Below are 12561 nucleotides of genomic sequence, written 5' to 3' on the forward strand. Positions count from 1 at the left end.
ACAAAAAATGCGTGGTGTTCACCCAGAACCCATAACTGAGTCTAGAAGATATATTGTTTTTCAATGAGCACTGAGGCAATAGTAAAGTCGCTCCAATTTTCGGGCAAGCGCCACAGTTTCTGAAATAACAACGGTGTTATCCATCTTTCTTATATGCACTACACCGACAAGAGACGGATTCAGCATTTGTTCTTTTGAGGGATTGGGGAGGGGCAGCCGGAGGGAGGGAAACTTTTAGTACGCTTCGGAAGATAAAATTTCGATATCAGCGAGAAGGGGAACGAACGGGAGATATGACATCCACAACAGAACGCTCACTGAATTTCATACGCAATGAGCGAAGGTTGCAGTGTTTGAACTTCCTCATATTGGGAATGGTCGAGATTGACTTCATGCGAACGAGACATGTGAGATGTGGCCACATCTCTAAAAATTGGGGTCACTGCGAAAGTGCTGCCTGTGACGTAGTGCAGAGGAACTGCCCTCTCCAAGCTTTTAAAGGAAGTCTCCAAGACCTGCATGAAGTAAGTTAGTAGTGTGATCTGGGTGTCATATTTAAACATTAACGCGTAAATTCATTGTGTACGTATATGTGTATGTTCTCTAATGCCATACAGTAAAAGTAACAGTCTCTACATTTTAAGAGAAAACTTTTGCAGAAGTGCACAAAATTTGTCTATCAGGGATACATTCGAATAATTAAATAAAGGAAAAGCATTATTTTGCTTTGTAACCGTCTAAAAGTGATCGAAATCGTCTATAGAGTTATCAATCAATTTGAGAGCCATAGTCCATATCACGAAAGAAAATCCCTGACAAAGACAGCCTGTGCGGCTGCTTCGCGCACCTATCGCAATCTCTTTACATTACATCTATACTCCAAAAGGCACCAAACAGTGCATTTGGAGGTTACCTAGTATTATTGGTGATCATTCCCTTTCCTGGTCCACTTGCAAATGAAGCGAGATAAAAAAAGACTATCTGTATCCTTCATTACGAGCCCCTATTTCTTCTATCCTGTCTTCACGTCCATACATAAGACGTACACTATGTGATCAAAAGTATCCGGACACCCCCAAAAACATACATTTCTCATACTACGTGCATTGTGCTTCCACCTACTGCCAGGTACTCCATATCAGCGACCTCATTAGTCATCAGATATCGTGAGTGAGCAGAATGGGGCGCTCCGCGCAACTCACGGACTTCGGACGTGGTCAGGTGATTGGGTGTCACTTGTGTCATACGTCTGTACGCGAGATTTACACACTCATAAACATCTTTCGGTCCACTGTTTCCGATGTGATAGTCAAGTGGAAACATGAAGGGACACGTAAGGCACAAAAGCGTACACGCCGACCTCGTCTTTGACTTACAGAGACCGCTGCCAGTTGAGAGAGTAGAAATGTGTAAAATGCAGACATCTATTCAGACTATCACACAAGAGTTCCAGACTGCATCAGGATCCACTGCAAGTACTATGACAGTTAGGCGGGAGGTGAGAAAACTTGGATTTAATAGTCTAGCGGCTGCTCATAAGCCACACATCACGCCGGAAAATGCCAAACTACGCCTCGCCTGGTGTAAGGAGAGTAAACATTGGACGGTGTAAAATGTCGTGTGGAGTGACGAATCACGGCACACATTGTGGCCTCCGATGGCAGGGCATGGGTATGGCGAATGCCCGGTGAGCTTCATCTGCCAGCGTGTGTGGTGCCAACAGTAAAATTCGGAGGCGGTGGTGTTATGGTTTAGTCGTGTTTTTTTCATGGTGGGGCTTGCTACCCTCGTTGTTTTATGTGGCAATACACAGTACAGGCCTACATTGATGTTTTAAGTACCTTCTTGCTTCCCATTGTTGAAGAGTAATTCGGAATGGCGATTACATCTGTCAACACGATCTACATCTACGTGATTACTCTGCTATTCACAATAAAGTGCATGGCGGATGGTTCAATGAACCACCTTCAAACTGTCTCTCTACCGTTCCACTCTCGATCGGCACTCGGGAAAAACGAGCACTTAAATTTTTCTGTGCGACCCCTGATTTCTATTATTTTATCGTGATGATCATTTCTCCCTATGTAGGTGGGTGCCAACAGAATGTTTCCGCAATCGAGCACCTGTTCATAATGCATGGCATGTGGTATAGTGGTTAGACGACAATAACATCCCTATAATGAACTGGCCTGCACAGAGTCCTGACCTGAATCCTGTAGAACACCTTTGGGACGTTTTGGATAGCCTACTTCGTGCCAGGCCTCACCGACCGACATTGATACCTTTCCCCAGCGCAGTATTCCGTGAAGAATGGGCTGCCATTCTTCAAGAAACCTTCCAGCACCTGACTGAACGTATGCCTGCGAGAGTGGGAGCTGTCATCAAGGCTAAGGGTGGGCCAACACCATATTGAATTCCAGTATTACCGATGGAGGGTGCTACGAACTTGTAAGTCGTTTTCAGTCAGGTGTCCAGATACTCTAGATCACATAGTGTACGTTGGTGGCAGTGGAATCGTTCTGTAGAAATCCGCAAAAGCTCTCTAAATTTATTGAAGAGCGTTTCGTGAAAAGAACATCATCTTCCTCCCTGGGGTTCCCATTTGATTTCACGGAGCATTTCCTTAATGCTCGTCCATTGGTCGAACAACAAATCTAGTAATATGTTTCTGAACTGCGTCGATGTCTTCCTTCAATCTGACCTTATGGATATCCCAAAATCTCGAACAGTACTAAAGAATGTGTCCCATAAAGTGTTGTGTACGCGGCGTCCTTTACAGATGACTTACACTTTCTTAGAATTCTCCCATTCGCCTTTCCTTCAGCTGACTTTACGCGCTCATTTCATTACATATCACTTTGCAACCTTACGCTTAGATATTTAGCTGACGTGGCTCTGTCAGGCAGCGCACCACAAATATTGTATTATAACATTTCAGGGTTGTTTTTCCTACTCATTTGCATTAATAACATTTTTCCACCTTTGTACAAGCCGCCGTTCATCACACTAAATAGAAGTTATGTTTAGGTCACCCTGAATCCCACTAGTCACTTAAAGACGACATTGTCCCATGCACTAAAGCGTCATCGACCATCTACCTAATAGCCAGTATGCCCAACTTTGGCACTGATAACAGCGGCGACGCATCGTGCCATGGAAACAATGAGGCCTGGATTGGTCGCTGGAGGGAGTTGCCATCACATCTGCATACACAATTCACCCCATTCCTGTAAATTGCGGGAACGGGGGCAAAGAGCTCTGACGCCACGTTCAACCACACCCAAGATATTTTCGATCGGGTTCGTATCTGTCGAGTTAGGAGGCCAGCACATCAAGTGGAACGCCACCGTGTTACTCGAGCCACTCCATCACACCCCTGATCTTGCGACATCGCGCATTACGTTGTTAAAAATTGCCAATGCCGCCAGGAAACGTGATCGTCATTAAGGGGACTTGTACGTGAATAACTGTCAAAAAATCGATTTTTTAATTTTTGTCTTAAAAAATTCTCGGTAGTTTTATGAACGAGGAAAAGTTTACTTCCAGGAAAGTGGACCACAGAAAGTAACAAAACTAGAGGAATTTAAAAGTGGTTGCACGCACCACGTCACCACGGCACACAGTCCGCTCTGTTAAATATAATGCTTTGCTCTCATTTATTTCGTTTTTATCACGTTTTAGTCCCCTAAGTTGTATGACCTGCGAAAGTTTTACAGTTGCTTATCTTTTGTTTATACAGAGAGTGTAGTCACTGTTTGCTGGTGTTTTGGCACGAATATTTTGTTTATAGTGAAGTAATTGTGTGCGTGATATCTTCATTGAATTATTAAGGACAAGCCACAAGACAGAATAAAAATGACCTTCAGGGAATGAAAAAAGCAGTATGGACTACCTTCTTTCATAAATCCTCCACAGATGACAATTCATGTCATGCACTCTGCCCACCTGGCAGTGATTCATGGTGTGGGTGCTAGAGGGCTGTTACTCAAGGTGAGGCCTACAACCATAAACATCCTTTGCCATTTGCTATAATGGAAGCTATAAAACCTATATATAGGGATCTCAGTGTCACAGGTCCGCAGATCGTTGTCTCGCGGTCGCGTTCTCGCTTCCCGAGCACGGTGTCCCCGGTTCGATTCCCGGTGGGGACAGGGATTTTCACGTGCCTCGAGATGACTGGTTCTTTGAAGTGGCCTCATCATTTCAACATCATTCATGAAAGTGGCGAGGCTGGAGTGAGCACAGGTTGGAAATTTTTACGGGTGCTGATAGCCGCGCCCCATAAATCAAACATCGGGTTCGAATCCAGGCTGGGTCGGAGATTTTCTCCGCTCAGGGACTAGGTGTTGTGTTGTCTTTATCATCATCATTTCATTCCCATCGACACACAAGTCTCCGAAGTGGCGTCAACTCGAAAGAATTGGACCAGGCGAACGGGAGGCCCTAGCCACGCGGCATTTCCACTTCCATCAGTGACACAAGATTATTCGAGAAATGTTTACATGGTAAGGCTCAAAATCCAAATGAAAGTTTCAGGAACTTTATATGCGAAAAGACACCAAAAATTTTTCAAGTAGGAATAAATACTTTGAAAATAGGTGTGCTAGATGTTGTTCTATGTTTCAATGACGGTGCAGTGTAAAGGCTTAATGTTTTGGAAGTTATGGGAGTTCCTGGTGAACTAAACATGCACAGCGTTCTAATAGTCATTGCCTGAAGAAGATTGTTCGAAGCAGAAAACAGTGTTGGGAGTCACCAAAAAATCAAGAATAAGAAGTAGTAGTCTGAAAAAGAGAAGGTAGGAAGAACAACACAGGAAACAAGATGAATATGGACCTGGGATGCATTAGTGCCATGCAAGTTTAATAGAAAAAGCAAGTTTTAAATTTAACTTCCGCTTCACTAAAAAGTTGGCTATTCTTGTGACTTAACTTTGAAAATAAAATGATTTTTTGAAGAAAAACCTTGAATTAATTTCCAAATTTTTTGATAATCATACTTAAACTTTTTGTACCACAATTTATGACAGCATCATCTTTTCAATAGTCTGTTTTAAAGATAATAGTGTAAAGAACTTACAGAAAAAAAATAAATCTGCTTTGTGTGTATCTTTGGAGTACATAAATAATTAGCATGGTTTATTTCACTTGAAAACAGCAAAATACAATTCAAACAAGAGTGAGAGCTAAAAATGTTCCCAAAAGATGTGTTAAAAGATGGTAAGCATGATATGAGCTTATAGATTTACAAATCTAATTCTTTGACTTACACTGTTTAGAAAATGGAGAATATTTTCAAGGATTCTTCTGGTATTCACGGACCAGGCCCCTTTACGACACTCCTTGGCCGTACTGGTGCCTTGAACGAGCTCCACTTTACCCATGGATGCCAACGTGAATGTTCCGCAGAGTGTAATGGAGCCCCCGCCAGCTTGTCTCCATCCCGCAGTGCAGGTGTCAAGGAGCTGTTCCCCTGGAAGACTACGGATCCACGCACTCGCATCGCGATTATGAAGAAGGTATCGGGATTCATCAGACCATGCAACGTGGTCTAAGGCGCTGCAGTCATGGACTGTGCGGCTGGTCCCGGCGGAGGTTCGAGTCTTCCCTCGGGCATGGGTGTGTGTGTTTGTCCCTAGGATAATTTAAGTTAAGTAGTGTGTAAGCTTAGGGTCTGATGACCTTATCAGTTAAGTCCCATAAGATTTCACACACACCATGCAACGCTCTGCCACTGCGCCAATGTCCAGTGCCAATGATAATGTGCCTATTTGAGTAGTATTTCCCGATGTCGTGGTGTTAACATTGGCACATGCATGGGTCGTCGTCTGGGGGGGCCTTAACAGAAGCCTTCGATTCGATAGGTGATTTAACTTACAATTCCAATTTTGTGGGATTCTCAACAAGATCTTTCGCTTGCGTATAACGGTTGAAGTCGTATGCTTCTCGCATCGATATTTTTATAGATGCACGTACTGCTACTAACTTTTGGCCGTCGATGTTTGGGCATTCTTTTTTTGAACAAAATAACGTGATTTTGTTTATGTTCCTATGGCGACATCTCATGGCTGCTTTAGCTCCAAGCACATGTGGCTTTTGGGCGGTACTGACTTCATACTTTTCAGTGCTGACAGCTGTAAGCAGTTTTTTTCCCGCCTTACATCATACAGTGGAAAACATTTAGAAAGATCACTTTCTGTCTGAAAGAAATCACATAAATAACTTTGTAATGATATCTGTTCAAACCGAATATGCTTGTTAGTGATGTGTGAAACAAATGTTATAGCTACGTCATGGATATTTGGACAGTACAAGAGCAGGGGAAGACGTACCGTAGTGGAAGCCTAGCTGAGAATGCTCTCATGCGCCGACAGTTGCTCGTTGTCAGTTGACGCTGATGGCCTAATGGTCCACTTGCTTGTTAGCGTCGAGTTCACTGCTTAAGACTGAACCCATTAAAAATTCCCAGCTTCGTGTATCACTGCGGCATTTCAAACGACTGTCTTTGCTCATTCATGCCTCCATAAAAGAAGCACAACCATCGTATCATTGCCCCCACAGCAAATTAAATGATTCCTTTGTCGTTGCAGATACCGTTTCATCGACATAAAATTGAGTATCAGCAAATCTTGCGATCATTGTCTTGCTGAAAGAATCGTCCCGAAAACTGGATGATTAGGAAACTTGCGGGAAACTTAACATGCACATCCTGATCGCTGTTTGAGCTAATATTCTCCTCAGCATGCATCCAGTTTAGTATCTCGATCATAACGCAAGTGAAAGGATTGCCGGGTGCGTTACCCAGTCTCTCAGAGAATGCTGTCCAGCTGATAGCGATCTAATTGCGAGAGAATGAAGTATCGTTTTCTCCGAAACAAACATGAGAAATCTGTATCAAACGGCAACTCTTATTTCTGTTTATGATGACGCCCTCCGTTATGAGAGACGTTGTCGGTAATGGATTAACAGAACCAACACGGTCATGGAGATATTGGAACTTGACTCTGAGGAACACAGCATCCTGTAAATTGGCAACACTTGTCGTTCGAGCACTACAAGAGGGATGATGCATGTTTCGCTGACTATTCGGCACTGTGGAAAGCTGCCTATAAGCGAGGACAAGCAGTTAGAATGTAAAATTGGAACCTCTGTGTCGAGATCTGTCACTTCGTTAGGTATATCGAAAGTAACAGCATGTTGTGATCTCAGCGTATGGGATCTGTGGAAAGGCTTCTGCAGCGAGGTGTTCTTGTGTAAGACAAACAGTTCCCTTTTATCGAGATGGGCATATTGAAGACGAACGTCGACGACAATATTAGAGTGAATGCCAACAAATAAGAATCTTCTTGCACATAGCAACTCTAACAAGAAGGCCGCAAAACCCACTTCGTGATACAGAACTTAAACACTCCTAGCAAGTGGCAGTCAAACAATGCGCCTGCACAGTACAAGTGGTTCCTAGGTTCCTAGGCGATGGAACAGGGGCCAATTGTTATTGTGCGAGAGTGCTATGGCTGGACGAACTATTGTTATCATTATTTCTAAAGCCTGATCCGGTCGATGCTATTGCAAAATTCCATGCTAGGGCTGTTGCCTTCTTGTTATTATGCGGGAAAGTGAACTCAAGACCTTGCCGGGTTGGAAGCCCCGCTGTATTTACGCTCGAGAAACAGCGATGGGAGGTATCAATATCGTACTCGCCAGTATTTTCACAAGTGGAGCATTGTCAAAGGCTATACACAGTTCGCCCCACAGGAATTGTGAGTTAGTATACAATCGCCATCCGTGAAAGGATGCATGAATTAAGTACGGTACTGTTTCGACTACCTACCGTTTTAAATTTAACAGAGCTGGAGTGACATAATAACCTAAACGTTGGCAATACGTTTTGAATTTCGGTCATGAAGAAGCAACGGAGTAACGTGTGGACATTAAGTTTTGTTTGAACTTGGGTGAAAGTCCCACAATTTTGAAATTATACGGACTATAAACGCAGTGATACGCAATGTTTCGTTTCGTGATGGTAGAGAGAGGAACGAAGACTATCCATGTGCAGGAGTATCATCGACAGATCGACTCGAACAAAATGTTCAAAAAGTGGTTGAAATTCTTCTTTACTGGTCGGTATATACAGCTACCTGTTAAACGAAGCGCACTGGAATTCCTAAAACAACAGTGCATCCCATTTAACTAAAAATTTGGGCAAAAAGAAAGTCTATTGTCGTGTCGTGGCGCACTTCTTCGCTGACGATCAAAAAGATTGCAGAATTGAACACTGCAGAGATGTGAAAAGATCGGCCGCTATGGATCCAGACTTGATGTTTTGCGTCGTAATAGCTGATGTAACAGATTTTTTTTTTCCAGTTCGAGTCCTTACAAAACACGGAAGCTCCGAGACAGAAAAAAGTGCACATGCAGAAAAGCCGTTTCAATAGAGTGCTTACTATTTTCTTTGATTCAAAAGGAATTATTCATAAAGAACCTGCTCCGGAAAGTCAGATAGTGGATACATATTACTACTTGGGTGTTTAAAATTGTTTAGGGGTGAGGTTGTTCAGGTTAGACCTAAATCTTGGAATCAAGAGACATGGTCTTTTTTACAAGATCGGCGCACCAAAGCAAGACTGTACTCGGTTTCCATGGGTGAAAAATGTATCGAGGTGCTTGAACACCCTCCTTATTCGGCCGATGTGTTTCCTCTCGACTTGTGGTTATTTCCAAAACTGAATATGACCATGAAAGGAAAGCGTTTCGACACGATTTCAGGTATCAAGAAGGCTACGACCTCGGTACTGTAGGTTATTTCAAAGGCTGATTATCAGAATTATTTCGAACAGTTCTTCCAACTCTTCCAGTTATGTACTGACTCACAAGGAGCCTATTTTAAATAAAAATTCATGTAAACTACAAGTAAACAACATCTTCTATTTTATTTGACACCAGCCATCAGACGCGGATCGTGTGCGTCAGCGTGTAATGGTACTTGAATTACGCAACCATTACGGCACCTCACCTGAACCTCTCGATACCAGCAATATTCTACTGTGTTTCTCCAAAGTAATTGACGTATTTCTGAGACAACATTCAGATTTGATTTCTTTTGTGATACATCGATATGTCTATATTGCAATGATCTTATTCTTATGTGTATTCTTTCTTTTATCACTATGATCTTTGACATACTTGTAACTCTGCTTTTGGGCGCGTAAGCGCTTGTTAGTTAGTTGTTAACTTGTTAGAGAGTCGGACGTTGAGAAAGTCAAGTCTTGGACGTCATGTTGGAAAGCTGCATATTGTAGTTAGCTTATAAAATGTGAGGAAGATGTTTTCAAGTATGTTTTGTATTGTTAAGTGATGTTTTGTGAGTTACGTGATATTGCAAAAAAAGCAATTAAAAGGAAGTGAAACTTAATTTCGGAGTGCCGATTATTTTTTTACATCACCATTGTCCAGCAAAAGTGTAATCTTCAAGAATGGTTTGTGAAGCGCATCTACAAAACTTTTGAATATAGCAGAATAAAACCTAGGCCTCTTTGCATCCCGCTTGGAATCATAACCACCTAGATTTTCAACGATTGAGCCATGATTTTACGACGAGCCAGCGTGGGAAACACAAAAAGATGAGTTCCTAGTTTTTTTGATTATTACATGAAATGTCTTTATTAACTGTGCTCTAATGACACCTGCCACATAATATGACTGTTGTTGCCCGAAAATGCAGTATTTAGCAGCGTGAGCAACATCACAATCGTTATTAAATGCTGACCTTTGTTCTGGTAGGGTTGTTAGAAGCGCCATGCATAGTACGAGGGCGTGCTGAAAAGTAAGACCTTCAAATTTTTTATGCGAAAACTCTTAAAGCTTTTTGAATAAAACAGATGTTATTGACATTCTACAACTTTATTCTTCATGTCTACATATTTATTTCTCAACAGTGTCGTTCTGGCGACGAACACATTTCTCCCAATGAGAGACCAGTTTGTTGGCGCCATTATTGTGGAATGTTTTACTTTATTGACGGAGCCACAACCGTATCTCTGCTTGCACCGTTTTATCACTATCAAAGTGAAGTCTCAGAAGATATCCTCGAATCCTTGCAAGCAGCTGCAAATGGATGGGACCAAGTCGGGACTGTTTGGAGGATGATCGATGGCAGTGATTGCTACAGATGTCGCAGCGCTCGTGTGTAGTATGGCACTGCCATACTGAAGGAGTGGTGCTCCATTCGTGGACGAACTCTTCTAATTCGAATCTCGGTTACAGCACTGACATAGTTACGTTACACACCGTCGTGTTACACACTATAATTCGGAGCCTTCTAGCGGCAGAGGGTTGCAATTTGCTTCAGCGAAGCGGAAAAGTTGCCCGAGCAATACTCATGTCATCTAATACCTCTACCGATATTCAGAACAGAATAAAAATTCTGAAGCATTACGGAACTTTACAGGATGCCCTCGTAATATCTTTCATTTTAGTAACAAGCGACTTGCGCTATCCATGACTAGAAGCCTAGTAACTCGACTTCATTCTACCTGATAGAAAAAAGTAAGTGGGATATTCGTTTAACGTCAATGTATCGAAAAGGAAAGAGGATTTAACGACGAAATGCACGTAGCTTACGTATACTTCAACAAAATGCTGACAAAATTAAAGGAAACCTCTCGCTTGGAACGCAATGCAAGGGTACGTCTTACAAGTTTTATTGGCAGTTGAATGTTTTTTAATGAAAATTCAATTATGATAGAAATAAATGAAAAATTAATAGAACTGTTGCTTTCAATGAAGATGCGAGACTAGAATGGAGTTTCTCTCCTCGTTATTTAATATTTATATTGACAATGGGATTTTATAATTGACATAGGGAATCATCCGTATGACTTGTCATTCCTGAATTCACTTCTAGGCTCTAATGACCTCACCCTGGTTTTTCTAAAAGAAGATGACCTGCAAATGGCAAAACATGGAATAAACAGAATATGTGTTGAATATACCAAGAAAGTATCAGTTCCTAAGACGAAAAACAGAGGTTGCACTGGACCGAGATATTGTCTAAATCAAAATTACAATTAATAATAAAATATTAGACAGGGTACAATGTTTTAATTGCCTACGTTGTGACTGGAAGTGATGTTCAAAATAAGGAGCATGTTGTTGTTATAGCCTCCAGATGGAAAATTTGTTTAATGTAGTTCCCCATCTTAGTATATCGCATGCAAGCTTCGTCATACCTGGGTTCTCTGCACAGCCACTGCAACCGGTGTCCAGATGCAACTGGTTACTGTCGCCAAGTTTTGTTCTGCTTCTTCATCTTTTACCCCCGCACTTCCCTGCATAGCAAATCGACGACTTCTTGATGCCTCGGGACATGTCCTTTCTGACGATCTCTTTTTTCAGTCAAGTAGTGCCATAAATTTCTTTCCTTCGCAGTTCAGTTCTGTATCTCTCACTAGCTATTCCAACTACCGAACCAATCTTCTGCGTTACTCTGTAGCACAATACTTCAAAAATTTCTGATCTCTTCTAACGGGCACTGTTTTGGCTAAATTGTGATACTTGAAAGCAGAGACAGAAATAAATGTATGTGTAAAATTTTACGAGATGTATGCTTTCCCAGCATTGAGATAGAGAAGTGGGTAATAGGTTTTATATACACTGAAGCGCCAAAGAAAGTGGTATAGGCATGCGTTTTCAAATACAGAGATATGTAAACAGACAGAATACGGCGCTGCGGTCGGCAATGCCTATGTAGGTTCAGATGGTTCAAATGGCTCTGAGCACTATGGGACTTAATATTTGAAGTCATCAGTCCCCTAGAACTTAGAAGTACTTAAACCTAACTAACCTAAGGACATCAAACACATCCATGCCCGAGGCAGGATTCGAACCTGCGACCGTAGCGGTCGCGCGGTTCCAGACTGAAGCGCCTAGAACCGCTCGGCCACAACGGCCGGCCTATATAAGTGTCTGCGCAGTTGTCAGATCGGTTACTGCTACTGAAATGGCAGATTATCAAGGTTTAAGTGGGTTTGAACGTCTTGTTATAGACGGCACATGAGCTGTGGGACACAGCATCTTCGAGGTAGCGATGAAGTGGCGATTTTCCCGTATGACTATTTCACAAGTGTACCGTGAAATATCAGGAATCCGGTAAAACATGAAACTTCCAAAATGGCTGTGGCCGGGAAAAGATCCTGCAGGAACGGGACCAACGAGTACTGAAGAGAATAATTCAACGTGTCAGAAGTGCAACCCTTCCGCTAATTGCTGCAGATTTCGATGCTGGGCCTTCAACAAGTGTCAGTGTGTGAGCAATTCAACGAAAAATCATCGATATGGGCTTTCAGAGCCGAAGGCCCACTCGTGCACCCTTGATGACTGTACGACGCAAAGCTTTACGCCTCACCTAGGCGCGTCAACACCGACATTCGACTGTTGATGATTGACAACGTGTTGCCTAGTAGGACTAGTCTCGTTTTGAGTTGTGTTGAACGCATGGACGTGTACGGGTATGGAGAAAACCACTTGAATCCATGGACCCTGCATGTCAGCAGGGGACCCTCAA

Source organism: Schistocerca gregaria, chromosome 3 (assembly GCF_023897955.1).
Source record: "Schistocerca gregaria isolate iqSchGreg1 chromosome 3, iqSchGreg1.2, whole genome shotgun sequence".
NCBI classification, from domain to species: Eukaryota; Metazoa; Arthropoda; class Insecta; order Orthoptera; family Acrididae; genus Schistocerca; species Schistocerca gregaria.